This window comes from Delphinus delphis, chromosome 9 (genome assembly GCF_949987515.2).
Source record: "Delphinus delphis chromosome 9, mDelDel1.2, whole genome shotgun sequence".
In the NCBI taxonomy this organism is placed as follows: Eukaryota; Metazoa; Chordata; class Mammalia; order Artiodactyla; family Delphinidae; genus Delphinus; species Delphinus delphis.
The window spans coordinates 72,832,676-72,846,978 of record NC_082691.1 but is presented as its reverse complement, the minus strand read 5'-3'; the positions used below and the strand labels follow the sequence as shown (position 1 = coordinate 72,846,978).

Sequence of the window (14,303 nt, the reverse complement as noted above, 5' to 3'; positions counted from 1 at the left end):
AATTAATAAACAAAATGTAGAGGCAACCTATCAAATGGGAGAAAGTATTTGTAAATCACATATCAAATAATGGATTAATACCCAAAATATATAAAGAACTCATACAACTCAATAACAGAAAAACAAACAACCTGATGAAAAAGTGGGCAGAGGATCTGAAAAGATTTTCCAAAGGAGACATACCGATGGCCAACATGTACATGAAAATGTATTCAGCATCACTAATCATGAAGAAAACGCAAAGCAAAACCATGAGATATCACCTCACACCTGTTAGAATGGCTATTACCAAAGAGACAAGAAATAACAAGTGTTGGTGAGGGTTGGAGAAAAGGGAATTCTTGTGCACTGCTGGTGGAAAAGCAAATTGGTGCAGCCACTATGGAAAATAGTATGGAGGGTCCTCACAAAATAAAAAATAGAACTACCGTATGATCCAGCAGTTCCACTTTTGGGTATTTATTTGAAGGAAACAAAAACAATAACTCAAAAAGATATCTGCACACCCATGTTGACTGCAGCACTATTGACAATAGCCAAAAACATGGAAACAAACTAAGAGTCCATCGATGGATGAATGGATAAAGAAAACATGATTTTATATATATTATATATATCTCATATACGTAAGATATATATCATATGTATACAGTTACGCCTTGAACAGCACAACTTTGAACTGCATGGATCCACTTATACATGGATTTTTTTCAATAAATATATTTAAATGTTTTTTGGAAATTTGAAGCAATCTGAAAAAAACTTGCAGATGAATTGTGTAGCCTGGAAATATTCAAAAACTAAGAAAAAGTTAGGTATGTCATGAATACCCAAGTTATATGTAGATACTACTTTATTTTATCATTTACTGCCATAAAACACATAAATCTATTACAAAAAATTAACATTTATCAGAACTTACACACACCACACTTACAGACCATATACGGCACCATTCGCAGTTCAGAGAAATGTAAACAAACATAAAGGTGCAGAATTATGTCATAACTGCATAAAGTTAACTCTAGTGCATACTGTACTACTGTAGTAATTTCATAGCCGCCGTCTGTTGCTGTTGCAGCGAGCTCCTATTGCAAGTGTCTGCTTAAAACGCCATGTGATGCTTCTCATCTCCATGTGAGAAGTTCTCTCTTCAGTAAATTGTATATCACAGTAAAAATTGATCTCTTGCAGTTCTCAACTATTTTTCATAGTGTTTAGCATAAACCTTGGATAGCACCATGAAACCATACAAAGTGCCACTAGTAATGCTTCAAGTATTCCCAAGGAGAAAAGTCACGACATGACAAGAAGACGTTGGATTGCTCGATATGTACCATAGACTGAGGTCTGCAGCTGCAGTTGCCCACCCTTTCAAGATAAGTGAATCCAGCATAAGGACCATTGTAAAAAAAAGAAAAGGAAATTCATGAAGCTATGCCAGTAGGTGCAAAATCTTTGCACTTTTGGTGAAATATTTTTTTCTCATATTGGAAATGCAGCTCTTATGTGGGTGCAGGATTGCTATAAGAAAATCATACCAATAAGACTCTAATATAATTTGAGAAAAAGCAAAGTTATTATACGACAACTCAAAGCAAAAACAAAAAGACTCTCAAGCTGAAGAATTTAATGCCAGGAAAGGATGGTTTGATAATTCTAGAAAGAGATTTGGCTTAAAAAAATGTCAATATAACAGGAGAAGCAGCTTCTACCAATCAAGAGATCAGCAGAGGAGTTCCCAGATGCCATTAAGACAATCATTGTGGAGAAAGGGTATCTGCCTGAACAGGTTTTTAATGTAGACTAAAGTGCCCTACTCTGGGGGAAAATACCACAAAAGACATTTACTTATTAGTGAGGAAGAGAAGTGAACAGCAGGATTTAAGGCAGGAAGGGATAGGCTAAATCTAAAGTTCTGTGCAAATGCAGTTGGGTTTGTGATCAGGGCTGCCCTCATCTACAAAGCTGCTGACCTCTCAGCCTTGAACGGAAACGATCAATACCAGCTGCCAGTATTTTGCTTGTGCAACAAGGGTTCTGGACAATGAGAACCCTTTTTCTGGATTGGTTCCATTGATGCTTTGTCCCTAAAGTCAGCAAGTACCTTGCCAGTAAGGGGCTGCCTTTTAACGTTGTTTTGGTATTAGACAATGTCCCTGGCCACCCAGAACCACATGAGTTCAACACCGAAGGCACTCAAGTGGTCTACTTGTCCCCCAACACGTCTCTAGTTCAGCCTCTAGGTCATGGGGTCATAAGGACCTTTAAAGCTCATTACACATGGTACACTATGTAAAGGAATTGTCAACACTATGGAAGAGAACCAGATAGAGAGAACATCATGAAGGTCTGGAAGGATTACACCATTGAAGGTGCCATTGCGGTTACAGAAAAAGCCGTCAAAGCCACCAAGCCCCAAAAGATAAATTCCTGCTGGAGAAAACTGTGTCCAGTCCAGACGTTGTGCATGACTTCAAAGGATTTAGGACAGAATCAATCAAAGAAACCATGAAAGAGATTGTGGATATGGCCAAAAAGATGGAGGAATTGAAGAGCAAATAGACACCACGCCAGAGGAATTCACAGAAGACAACCTGATGGAGATGAGTGCTTCTGAACCAGTGCCACACGAAGAAGAAGATGGAGAAAGCAGTGCCAGAAAACAAACTGATGTTAGACAATCGGGCAAAAGGGTTCCTATTATTCAAGACTGCTTTTGACTTCTCTTACGACATGTACCCCTCTATGATACTGGTACTGAAATTAAAGCTGGAGGTGGAAGAAGGATTGGTATTATAGAAAAACATATTTAGAGAAATTAAAAAGCAATCAAGTCAGACAGAAATCACGACGTACTTCCATAAAGTAACACTGAGTGCGCCTGCCTCTCCCTCCTCCGCTTCCACCTCTTCCACCTCTGTCACCCCTGAGACAACGAGACCAATCCCTCTTCTTCCTCCTCCTCAGCCTACTCGATGTGAAGATGATAAAGAACTTCTGATGCCACTTCCACTTAATGAACAGTAAATAGCCATCATGCCATACAGTTAATAAACTTATCTACTGTGTATGTGTGTGAGCATCTGCATGTGGAAATCTAATAACTGCACAGCAAGAGCTGTATGAGACGTTTTTATGTCATCATTATTATTGCCTAAGTATTCATCATGTAGAACATTGTGTGCAAGACTTGTATGCCTATCCTTATATAGGCATAAGGTGAGGGATATTTAATAAAAATGTGTTAGTTTTCTTATAACTTTGATTGGAAAGAATTACATTATAGTACACTATGCCTCTCATAGAGAAATTGCCTATCAGCTTATCATCACAGGTAAGTGGGTTTTTTTAATGCAACAATGTTTCCAATACTGTATTATGCATATGACCATAATATGGTATGCCATAAAAATTCTATAATGATTCATTCATTAGTGTATAGGCTAGGCTACTGAGAAGCAATTGTATTGATTACACTAGGTACTATAAGGCAATCATTTCTGCTTCTTTGTTATCAATGCATGATACACAGGTAAGATTCAAATACAAATAAGTTCAGAGGTCAATGACCCAGATTCAGTATGTCACTTCAAGATGTCAGAGGCTCAGCCTCCTTCTATCCTGTTGCTCTACCATGACCTACATTGCCCAGATAATCTCATGTCCAGGGTGACTGTGCCAGTTCTGGCCATCATGTCCACATTCCTGCCAGCCAGAAGGTGGAAAAGGAAGAACATACCTTCTCTCAATAAGAAAACATCTTAGAAGTTGGACATACCACTTTCCCTTTCATTCCATCTATCAGAACCTAAATGTACTAGATGACTCCTGGATAACAAAGGCAGGAAAATGTAGTTTTTATTTTTTGGATAGCATCTGGTCAGTTAAAAAAATCACAAATTGTATCACTATAGAAAAAGGGAAGAAGGGATATCAAGAAATAATACATAGTTTTTTCCTCCGAGGTTAAAGTTCTATTGCAGTAGGTTAGGCTATACTTAGTAAGGAAATTGACAAATGAGATTGCCAGTAAGAGTTTCTGGATATGCAAAGAGAAAGTTCATCTTTCTTGCTGATTTTCACACTACTACTAGCTCAGGATGATATTTTCAAATATTCTTGTGTTAACTATAGCTGGAAACTGTTAGCCCCCAAAATAGCAATTTCACTTTCAAGGAATAGGAAATGAAAGGGAAAGCATCAGAGTTTAGGCAACGATAATATCTTCTCAAATTCAGATTTATTTGCTTTGTTTTCTTGCTTCTTATCCATGAGCCAAAATGATAAATATGTGAGGTACATTTCCTAGATTCTCTTTTCAATGCCAAGTTTAATGTTAACTTTAATGGATTCTGTTAAAGGCATCTCTTTGACTCTCTGGAAGCATGTTGGGGAGACCCTGGTCTGGACACCTAATTGCAGCAAGTCTCAAATGGGGATAACAGAAGCCAAAGACCAAGCTGAGGGTATTTAAGGTGATTCATCTTCTAAGATAATGGCAGCCAAGAATGGGAGCAATTGGCTGCCACCAGAACCCAATTTTGAGCTAATAAGTTACCGTGTGTGAGAAAGATTTAGGCGTAGAACCATACAGGAACAGGTACACTGATACTGTTATCAGTTAATTATAAGCTCAAAACGTTTGGTTCCTACCACAAAAAAAGAGTCTCATAGGACAAGTAGCATCTTAAAATTCAACATAAATCCATTTACTTGAACATTTTTAGGTTTTTAAGTAATTTTTTTTAAAGTACAAAGAGGAGTAGTAGAGAAATCAGGCAGAGAGCACTTGAACCAAGTGTATGGAGTTAACATCAGCAGTAATGGGGCAGATTGATATCAACGTTCCCCAAAGAACGCAATCACTGCTATGGCATTATTGGCCAGAAAAACAAGTAAATGATACTCTAGATCTGATCATGAAAAACATCAGTTTTATTCAAATATCTAGCCACATATAGTGCCCGTATTCTGTAATCTCTAATAGTGTATTTAAGTCATTAATCTTGAGTATTATAGAGATTCTGTCTCTCCTAATTACTCTTCTTTTTTAGGAAGTTGTGAGTTATTCTGGGCCATTAATGCCATCCTGTTTGACATGGATTTTCTTTTTTTTCTTTTTTTTTTTTTTTTTGCGTTACGCAGGCCTCTCACTGCTGTGGCCTCTCCCGTTGTGGAGCACAGGCTCCGGACGCACAGGCTCAGCGGCCATGGCTCACGGGCCCAGCCGCTCCGCGACATGTAGGATCTTCCCAGACTGGGGCACGAACCCGAGTCCCCTGCGTCGGCAGGCGGACTCTCAACCACTGCACCACCAGGGAAGCCCGACACGGATTTTCTTAATCCTTGTCTACCCAGAGCTGACGGAGCATCCAGATGAGACCTAAAAACTACACGATCTCCTTCTTCACTGAAATCCCAGGACCCCACCTCATCCCACACAGGAATCTTGGATATCAACACGTTCCCAAGGTGATCTGACGCAAAGGGAACATTTTTGGTAGTTTTAGGTCATTCATTAGCAGTAAGAATTGCTCAAGGCATATTAGAAGTCTGAATGGAGAAAATGGAGAGAAGGCTCTGGGATAAAGGGCAGAAGTGTTCTGAAGATCACTTGACTGTCACAGAAAGAGAAAGAAAAAAAGTAGTTGAAATCAAACTTGTTAACAGCAGAGAAACAGAAGCAAACATTAGCACGTTCTAAGACCGCAGCATTTCAGGAGGAAAAGAGAACACTGCCCGCAACCCAGGACACGACATTTACCTGAGAACCTTCCATTTCTTATTTTTCCTTCACTGGGTTTCCTCCTCAGGTGAGATAAGGTGGAGAAGTCACAAATGCATCTTGAGAACATGACTTTAAAGGCTTCAGCACAGACCCTTCGCTGCTCTCACACCCACGGGAAGAAGGAACTTGAAATACCCTCTTGCCTGTTGTCTCAGGAGAAATTCAGAAACAATGAGCTCCTGCATGAAGATTAAACTTTGAGTTCCTTCTTCACTGTCTCCAGGGGCCCTCTCTTCCCACAGATGCCCCCAAATTCTGCTACAGCCTGGATAATGTGGGCAACACTGTCCTGCCCGTACCAGACCCACGTAGAGCAGACTCTGTTACCTCCGCTTGGACTACAGGCTTGACTCAACTCTCCTAATATACTCGTGACCCCACCCTTAACCGTGGCCTCACCTTAGAATCACCTGGAGCACTTAATTAAAACAACATTGGTGTTCCCACCCAGACAAATTGACAGAATCTGTGGGGGAGGGCACAGGTGACAAGAGTTCTTAAAACTCCACATGTGATCCTCATTGGGAGCCTGGGCTGAGAGTCACTTATCTAAGCCTTGTCTCTCAAGCTTTAATGTGCATAAAAATCACTTGGATGGATGTTAACTAGATTTGATGTGGTGATCATCTCACAATATAAACACATACGGAATCATTATGTTGTTGCCTGAAATTAATATGATGTTATATGTCAATTAAATCTCAATAAAAAATTACTTGGACATAAAAAAAAGAAAGGAAGGAAGGAAAGGAGAGAGAGAAAAGAAAAATACGAAAAGGAGAATTAGTCAGGATCTAGTCCTTCCTAGAGTTCTTAACACTAGGCCAGAATGTGACCTGGAATGTTTGAAAAATATGACTCTTCTTAGAAGGAAAAATCAATGAAAATAACACTTAGAAGAGATTTTAAGTACACATTATTTTTTTTCTCTGCTCAAGGTCTAGGTTACAATTGAAGGAGAGGAGCTAATCTTTAAATTTTTTTAATTTAAAAAATAAAAATGAATTTGATTATTATGAGGATAAAAGACATCTTAAATGACAAAAGGATGTTCTAGGCAGTAGTAGCTGCCCTGCTTGCGGAATTTTCTAGAGCAGGAACAGAGACAGAAACACGGGGATAGGGCATTCAGCTAGGCTCTTGGTAGGAGTTTTACAGCAGATAAAAAACCATTTAAGATCACTAATGATTCCCTTAAGTATTGAATGAAGATCCAACTTAACATGTACAGTGATGACATAAATAGAATGTGTTTTAAAAGCCAAGAAATTTCCATAGAATCCAATCATTTTTAATATGATTGAATGTTTTAATATATATCTCACCACAAATTTCAGTTGAAAAACTTTACAGTACTGTCCCTTCATGTCCAGATGTCTCCAATTGCACTGATGTGCAGTGTGCCACTGAGACTCTGAACCATGCATTTTTCATCCAGATGTTTTAATTGCATGCAGACGCCATCGCTGACTATTAACAATGATGATTGAAGAGAGGTATTACTTTTCATTGTGAAGGTCAGATTTAGTTTTTTTAATCTCCTTTCATTTTGGTCTCATTTCATTTTATTCTGTATTACCTTATGACAGGAAAATGAAACAAAAGGAAAAGGAAGTTTACACACATTTTATTTTAAGTTACAGTTTATATGAGCATCAGACATGAGTGTTTTATTTAATTCTTCAGGTTGATACCTTTCTGGTTTCCTGAAATATAATACCCATTAATCCCTGTTTGCAGACACCTTGAAATATTTATTGAATAATACAATACAGATTCTAAAACATAATCTTCTTTTATGAATACTGGCACAATTTCACCCAGCTCTGTGGAAGATTTAAGAAAAATGGCAGGGCAAGATCAGACATTGTTTACATCTCACCTCCAGCAAGATATAACTTTACTCTTGGCTGACCTTTAAGCAAAAGCAATGGTTATGTAACCAAGTAAGCTAAAAACTAAACAGGAAAAGTCACAGAGCCGGGAATGAACTACAAACTTACACTATTTGTTAAACTGAGATTTTTATCATGTTCCTCAAAGAAACACTAAAGTTTCCCAAATGGAAAAATGTGACCAATATTTTTTCTTTGCTATCTGAATGTATACATAAATATTTCAGTATTTAAAGGAAGTTATTTAGGAGTCTACTATAAAATGCATTGTGGTATTTTATATAATGTTAAGCAGTATCACTCATTGCCTGAATAAATGAATTGTATTCTATCTTCACATACATACCGGTTATAATTAATGTTCCTGTTATATTGCTCCTAAAACATACATCCTAAGATTGTTCTTTTGTTTGTTTGGTTGGTTGGTTTTTTTTTTGCGGTACACGGGCCTCTGCTGTTGTGGCCTCTCCCATTGCGGAGCACAGGCTCCAGACGCGCAGGCTCAGCGACCATGGCTCACGGGCCCAGCCGCTCTGCGGCATGTGAGATCTTCCCGGACCGGGGCCGAACCCATATCCCCTGCATCGGCAGGTGGACTCTCAACCACTGTGCTACCAGGGAAGCTCTAAGATTGTTCTTAAACAGATTTATCTTTGGAAAGTTTTAAGTATAGCCTTATCCAGGGGCAGAAGAAAAACTTATTAAAGTCGTTTTTTAGCTTTATCATTTGCAGCATATAATCAAGTTAATAGTGACTATAGGGCTTCCCTGGTGGCGCAGTGGTTGAGAGTTCGCCTGCCGATGCAGGGGACATGGGTTCGTGCCCCGGTCCGGGAAGATCCCACATGCCGCGGAGCGGCTAGGCCTGTGAGCCAAGGCCGCTGAGCCTGCGCGTCCGGAGCCTGTGCTCCGCAACGGGAGAGGCCACAACACTGAGATGCCCGCGTACTGCAAAAAAAAAAAAAAAAAAAAGTGACTACATTTTATGTTCAATAGGGAAAAAAAACAATTCTTGCCAAGGAGGGAAAAAAAAAAAAACAAAAAACCAGAAGAAATGGCACAACCTGGAAATACTCTAAGATTTTGAAAGATCTTGGTTTTAGTAGTACATAAATATCTTTAGCAAATTATAGCTTATTTTTGATGTCCCCATAATCAGAGTATGTTTAAATTTTTGCCAAAATTGAATAGTCATCTAGTATATTTTATATTTCATATGCAGTTGAATCTTTAATATATCTGTTAGTACTTTAAAAAATCTTTTAAACAATGAAGCTATAACGTGAATTGTTATTGAAGAAATATGAAAAGAAAGCTGAAGAGTCAGAAGCAAAATTGCATTGAAAATGTATGACTTGAATAACATGTTGGGTGCTGTGCGTTTGCAGATGAACAGGACACATTGCTTATAGTCTAGTGGATGAGACACAAACAAGAAATAAACAATAAAAGTACAGTGGGATGAGTAGTATAACAGGAAAAGTCATATCCTCGTACCTTGCAGGGGCACTTAAATGAGCCTTGGTAGAGGAAGGGTCATTGGAAGAAAATTTCTTGCCTGAGTAGGAGCAAAAATGAGCCAAAGGGAATATAAGCCCTCATAACAATAAACATAACTTGGTAAGACTATCATCATGGACATCAGAAGGTGAAGGGTGAGGCTGAGGAAGAAAGCAAGTCTGGAAGAGCCCTGTAACTATGTCAGGAGCTTAAAACTTCTAAAAGAATAAAAAGAAATAAACCAACAACCACACCAAAGGGTTTTAAACTGGGGGCTGACATGATTGTGTCGACTCTTTGGGATGGTTGCCTTTGGAGAATGAATGGAAAGAATAGAAGACTAAAATCTAGGAGAAGAGTCAAGGTTGGGAGCTGTCTTAGTCAGGGTTCTCCACAGAAACAGAACCAATAGGATATAAAGATTTACATAAAAGGAGATTAATTATAGGAACAAGTTCACAGGGATATGGAGGCCGAGAAGTCCCACAGTCTGCTCCCTGCAAGCTGAAGAACCAGGAAAGCTGGTGCTATAATAATTCAGTTCAATTCCAAAGGCCTGAGAACCCAAGGTAGAGAGAGGTGGGCTGCTTACTAGCATTAAGTCCCGGAAACTAAAGGCCCAAGAACCTGGGGCTTCGATGTCTGAGGGCAGGCAAAGATGGAGGTCCCAGCTCAAGGAAAGAGAGAGAACTTGCCCTTGTTTCACCTTTTTTTATTCTATTCAGGCCCTTAACAGATTGGATGACGCACCCCACATTGGTGAGGGTGAATCTCTTTACTCAGTCTACTGAATGAAATGCTAATCTCTTCCAGAGACATCCTCACAGACACACCCAGAAATAATGTTTTATCAGCTATCTGGGATCCCTTAGCCCAGTCAAGTTGACATAAAATAAACCATCACAGGAGCCCATGTGCATTAATCCAGGTGAGAGGTTGCAACAGCACTGGGGAAGGAGAGAGGATGGAGTTCCGAGCTTTAGAGGAGGTATTGGATTGAATGTACTCAGTGAGGGAAAGCAAAATAGCCATGGAATTCAGTGAAATAGGACCATGGAAAGAGGACGAGGTATAGGGAAAGATGATGATGAATGCAGTTTTAGATCTGCTGTCCATCTTTTGAAGAGCCTGGATGTGCATGTCGAATAAGCAACTGGATACATGGGGAACTAGATAGGCATTATGGAGTTTTGACACATAAATGAGGCAAAAAATTGACATCTTTTCCAAATACAGTTGACCCTTGAACGACGCAGGGGTCAGGGGTGCCAACACTTCCCGCAGTTGAAAATCCAAATATAACTTACAGTCATTCTCCATATCCATCGTTCTGCATCCCTGGATTCAACCATCCCTGGATCATGTAGTACTGTAGTACTTACTATTGAAGAATCCCATGCGTAAGTGAACCAGCACTATTCAAACCCATGTTTTTCAAGGGTCAACTGTATACATGTGCAACTCAAAGAATGTCACTATCTAAATGCATTACATAGAATTTTTTACTAAAGCAATAATATTCCAATCAGGAAAATAAACAATGATGTGACCATAATACCTTTTTGGGAGAAGAATTGGAAGAGTATCAATGAAATGTTAAAAAACAACAACAAACAAACATAATAAGATTAGGCTGAGGATGAAATATGTAACTAGATCCAGAATTTGTCCTTTATTAGAGACACAAGGCTTAGCAACTGTTTTGATGTTGCTCTTGTGTTTTATTTTTTTGTTTCTGTTTCTGGAGTCAGTTGGTCTTGGTAAGATCACTCAGCTTTTACAACATTGTAAGGCAATTTGTATTAAAAACCAGCTGTAACTATTTCCCACGGAGGAAAGATCCATAAATTACAGCTCAGGTTATTTGTCAGTTATGTAGTTTAAAAATTCTTTGGCAGATAGGATTAAATTGTGAGAATTGATCCTGAACTCCAGCTGAGGGGCTTGTGAAATTATAAAGATAATATGTTCACTACAGCATCTCCTGCTGCCCAATCTAAAGGTGCTGGGGAGGAGGTCAGTGGAAAAGGAAGGCAGTTGGATGGCACTATTTGAAATATTTTAAATACATATTTTGTGAGAGACTAACATATTATGTAAAGGAATAATAATTATTATTTTTTTGCTAAGCAGAATCTTCATCCAATCATTTGATTTATGAATGGGAGATTTCACTAACAGTCTTGGGTTTTCCAGTCAATCCAGTTTTTAGCAGAGCAGTTTTTCCATGGTATAATTTTTAATGCCTTGTCTAGTTTTCTTTTTCAAATGACTAATAAGAAAGGCTTTATTTTCTCCCTACTTTTTCCTCAACAAAGTGTTCTGTGGCTTAATAATTCTCACATAGACAAACTTGCTTACAACTTTCTGCAGGGATACTTAATCACTTTATGAGCATATTTGCTGCTCAGAAGCAGTGCTGAATCTCTTATTTTTAGATCCCAAGGTTGTTACCCTGTAAGTCAGCTGGGTGAACCAAAACAAAATAAAGAACATGACATCTCTGGGTTTTTCTTTGGAACAGCCAGGTATCCTGAAATCAGATGGTTAATTACATACAAAAGCCACCATTGCTTGATTGATTTGTTCAAGAAGGATTTTAGGTATATACAAAGATACAGTGTAGCAAAATAAAAATAATATCCAACTTGTAGGAAGAATGGAAGGAAAAGAACATGAAGGAGGAAAGAAAGAAGGAACCAGGAATGAGGGCAAGACACAAGATACACGAGGTGGTATCCACTTGCAAAGGATGAACTTAAAATGTGCTCTAAGCTTGAGCCATCAAGGAGAAAACTGTATTTAATTACAAAATTGACAGTATCTATGGGGAAAAAATGAAGCATTAGTAAAGAAGTCTATCAAGTTTTGATTTGCAATCTGAGAGGAAGAGAGGGGATCCTTTTAAAAGGAATGAACAACAAGCTCCCATCGTTACAGGAGACATAGCAAGGACTTACTCTCACCATGTCTAATGATGTCCCTCAGAGAGCAGCTGACATATCGTCTGTGTTGTAAGAGGAGCCTCAGGAGTGGGAGAGAATTAGGTGTTGAATTACGAATAATGAAAGTTAAGAGCCCCAAGTATATCATTACAGTTTGTTATTTATTGAAAAATAGAAGGTAATAAAATAAATAGTACGGCACACAATATTTCTATGTTGTGATTTGTTTTAGAGCTTAACAAGCAGGAACGGCCAGTTAAAAATCCCTGAAATTCACGTGTGGCAGACTGGAAAGAACACTGGATTGAAGTGAAAGCCTGAGTTTGAGCTCCAGCTTCCCTAACTTTTTTTTTTTTTTTTTTAATTCAGTCTCTGTAGAGACTCTCAAACATTGCCAAGGCTGACTATATGTCACACCCTTTCAGCGTTAGAGAAAAGTTTTCAATTAGCAATAATTGCACCTCGGATAAACCTCATTAGCTAAGATAGAGCCACTGTGCAAAGCTGAGCTTCACTAACTTCTGTCTGATTTTGCTGGGACAGGTCATGGATGTTCCTACTGAGACCCAGATTTCACACCTGTAAAAAGGAGTTAATAATACCTATTCAGAAGGTTTTTCTGAAGATTAAGCAAAATATTGCATATAAACAGCTTTTCACTACATTATCTGAAATACTCATTTCTTTATATTATCTACAAACCTTTTAACTATTTTTTCAAGTATATTGAAAATTATTCTATAACTGCTCCACATGATAATTTATCTTTATGTGAATTCACAAATAGTTACATACATAGAGACCTACTGAAAGATATTTTAATTGTTATTATAATAATAATGCTCACAGTTATTTGAGTTCCTAGAATATGAACATCAAGCTAGTAAATGCTTTATGTGTTTCACCCTCTGCAACCTGAAAACAATGTTTATAAAGCAAGGGTTATTATTCTACCCATTTTATAAGTTATGAAGTTAAAGAGATAAAGTTACTGAGCTGCGGTTAGAAATGGAAGTTTGTTAAAGGAGAACAGGGCAAAACTAAAAGACATTGTATGATGGAGGGGAGAAAAAAGAAATATTTAAATACAGAAAATGTCTGTTACACAACAAAATTAGACCCTTGAAAATTATTGGTACTTATTGATATCTGGTGTGAAATTCTTTTACAAGGACATATTTGAAGGCCAATTTAAAAAACTATGTTTGGTATCCAGTAAAAGTTTTCAGGAAACTTGTACAGCATCCCAGTCTTTAATGTTCAAAACTCTGGGAGCCCACACAGGCCTCTAGATCTGACATCCAACACCAAGAGGGCCAGGTTCTGCACCAAAGCCTTCCGATGGCTAATCTGAGCTTTAGGGTGACATTAAAAATCATCATACTTAGTTCCTAAATATTCGTATCTTGTTGTATATATTTTGGGAAGAATCCTTTCTTTTTTTCCTTTCAAAACAGAAGGTTAGTTTTTAAAAGTTCCCAAATAAAAATTCACCTTTACATAAATTCACACCTAGGTATCAGGAAGGACGCCATTTGCTTTGTTCATTTTGGGTTAAATTTTGTTCCAGGAAAGGAGAGAAGGAGAAATAGAGATCTACCTTGTATTCTGTCCAGGGGTTATGGAAACCCAAACAGACAACAAAATAGAATGCTGAATAACTTAATAATGCTAAAAGTACTAAAGAAATGTAAGACATTATTATTTTACCTGGAACAGCAAGTAGGCTCATAAGATTATAATAGGCTAAATTAGTTGTATTAGTTTGCTAGGCCTGTCATAACAAAGTACCACAGACTTAAACAATAGAAATGAAATTTCTCACAATTCTGGAAGCCAGAAGTCCTAGATCAAGATGTTGGCAGGGTTGGTTTCTTCTGAGGCAACTATTTTGGTTTGCAGATGGCTGTCTTCTCCCTGTGTCTTTACATGACCTTCTCTCTGAGCCTGTCAGTATCCCAGTCTCCTCTTCCTATAAAAAACACCAGTCATATTGGATTAGGGCCCACCCTAATGACCTCATTTCAATCTAATTGCCTTTTCAAGACCCTATTTCCAAATACAGTCACATCTTGAGATACTTGGGGTTAGAACTTCAAATATGAATTTGGGGAGAGGGGAGATATGATATAGCCTGTAACATTAATATAGTGTAAACACAGGGAAAGAATG

At 38.2% G+C, this 14,303-nt stretch overlaps 1 non-coding gene across 1 annotated transcript; it reads right to left on the bottom strand.

The window, feature by feature from the left end:
* Window positions 1-12,500: 12,500 nt before the first annotated feature.
* LOC132431402 (U4 spliceosomal RNA) lies at window positions 12,501-12,637 on the bottom strand. The gene has a single exon (XR_009520711.1). It is a non-coding gene; the product is annotated as a U4 spliceosomal RNA (small nuclear RNA).
* Between the last annotated feature and the right edge of the window lie 1,666 nt (window positions 12,638-14,303).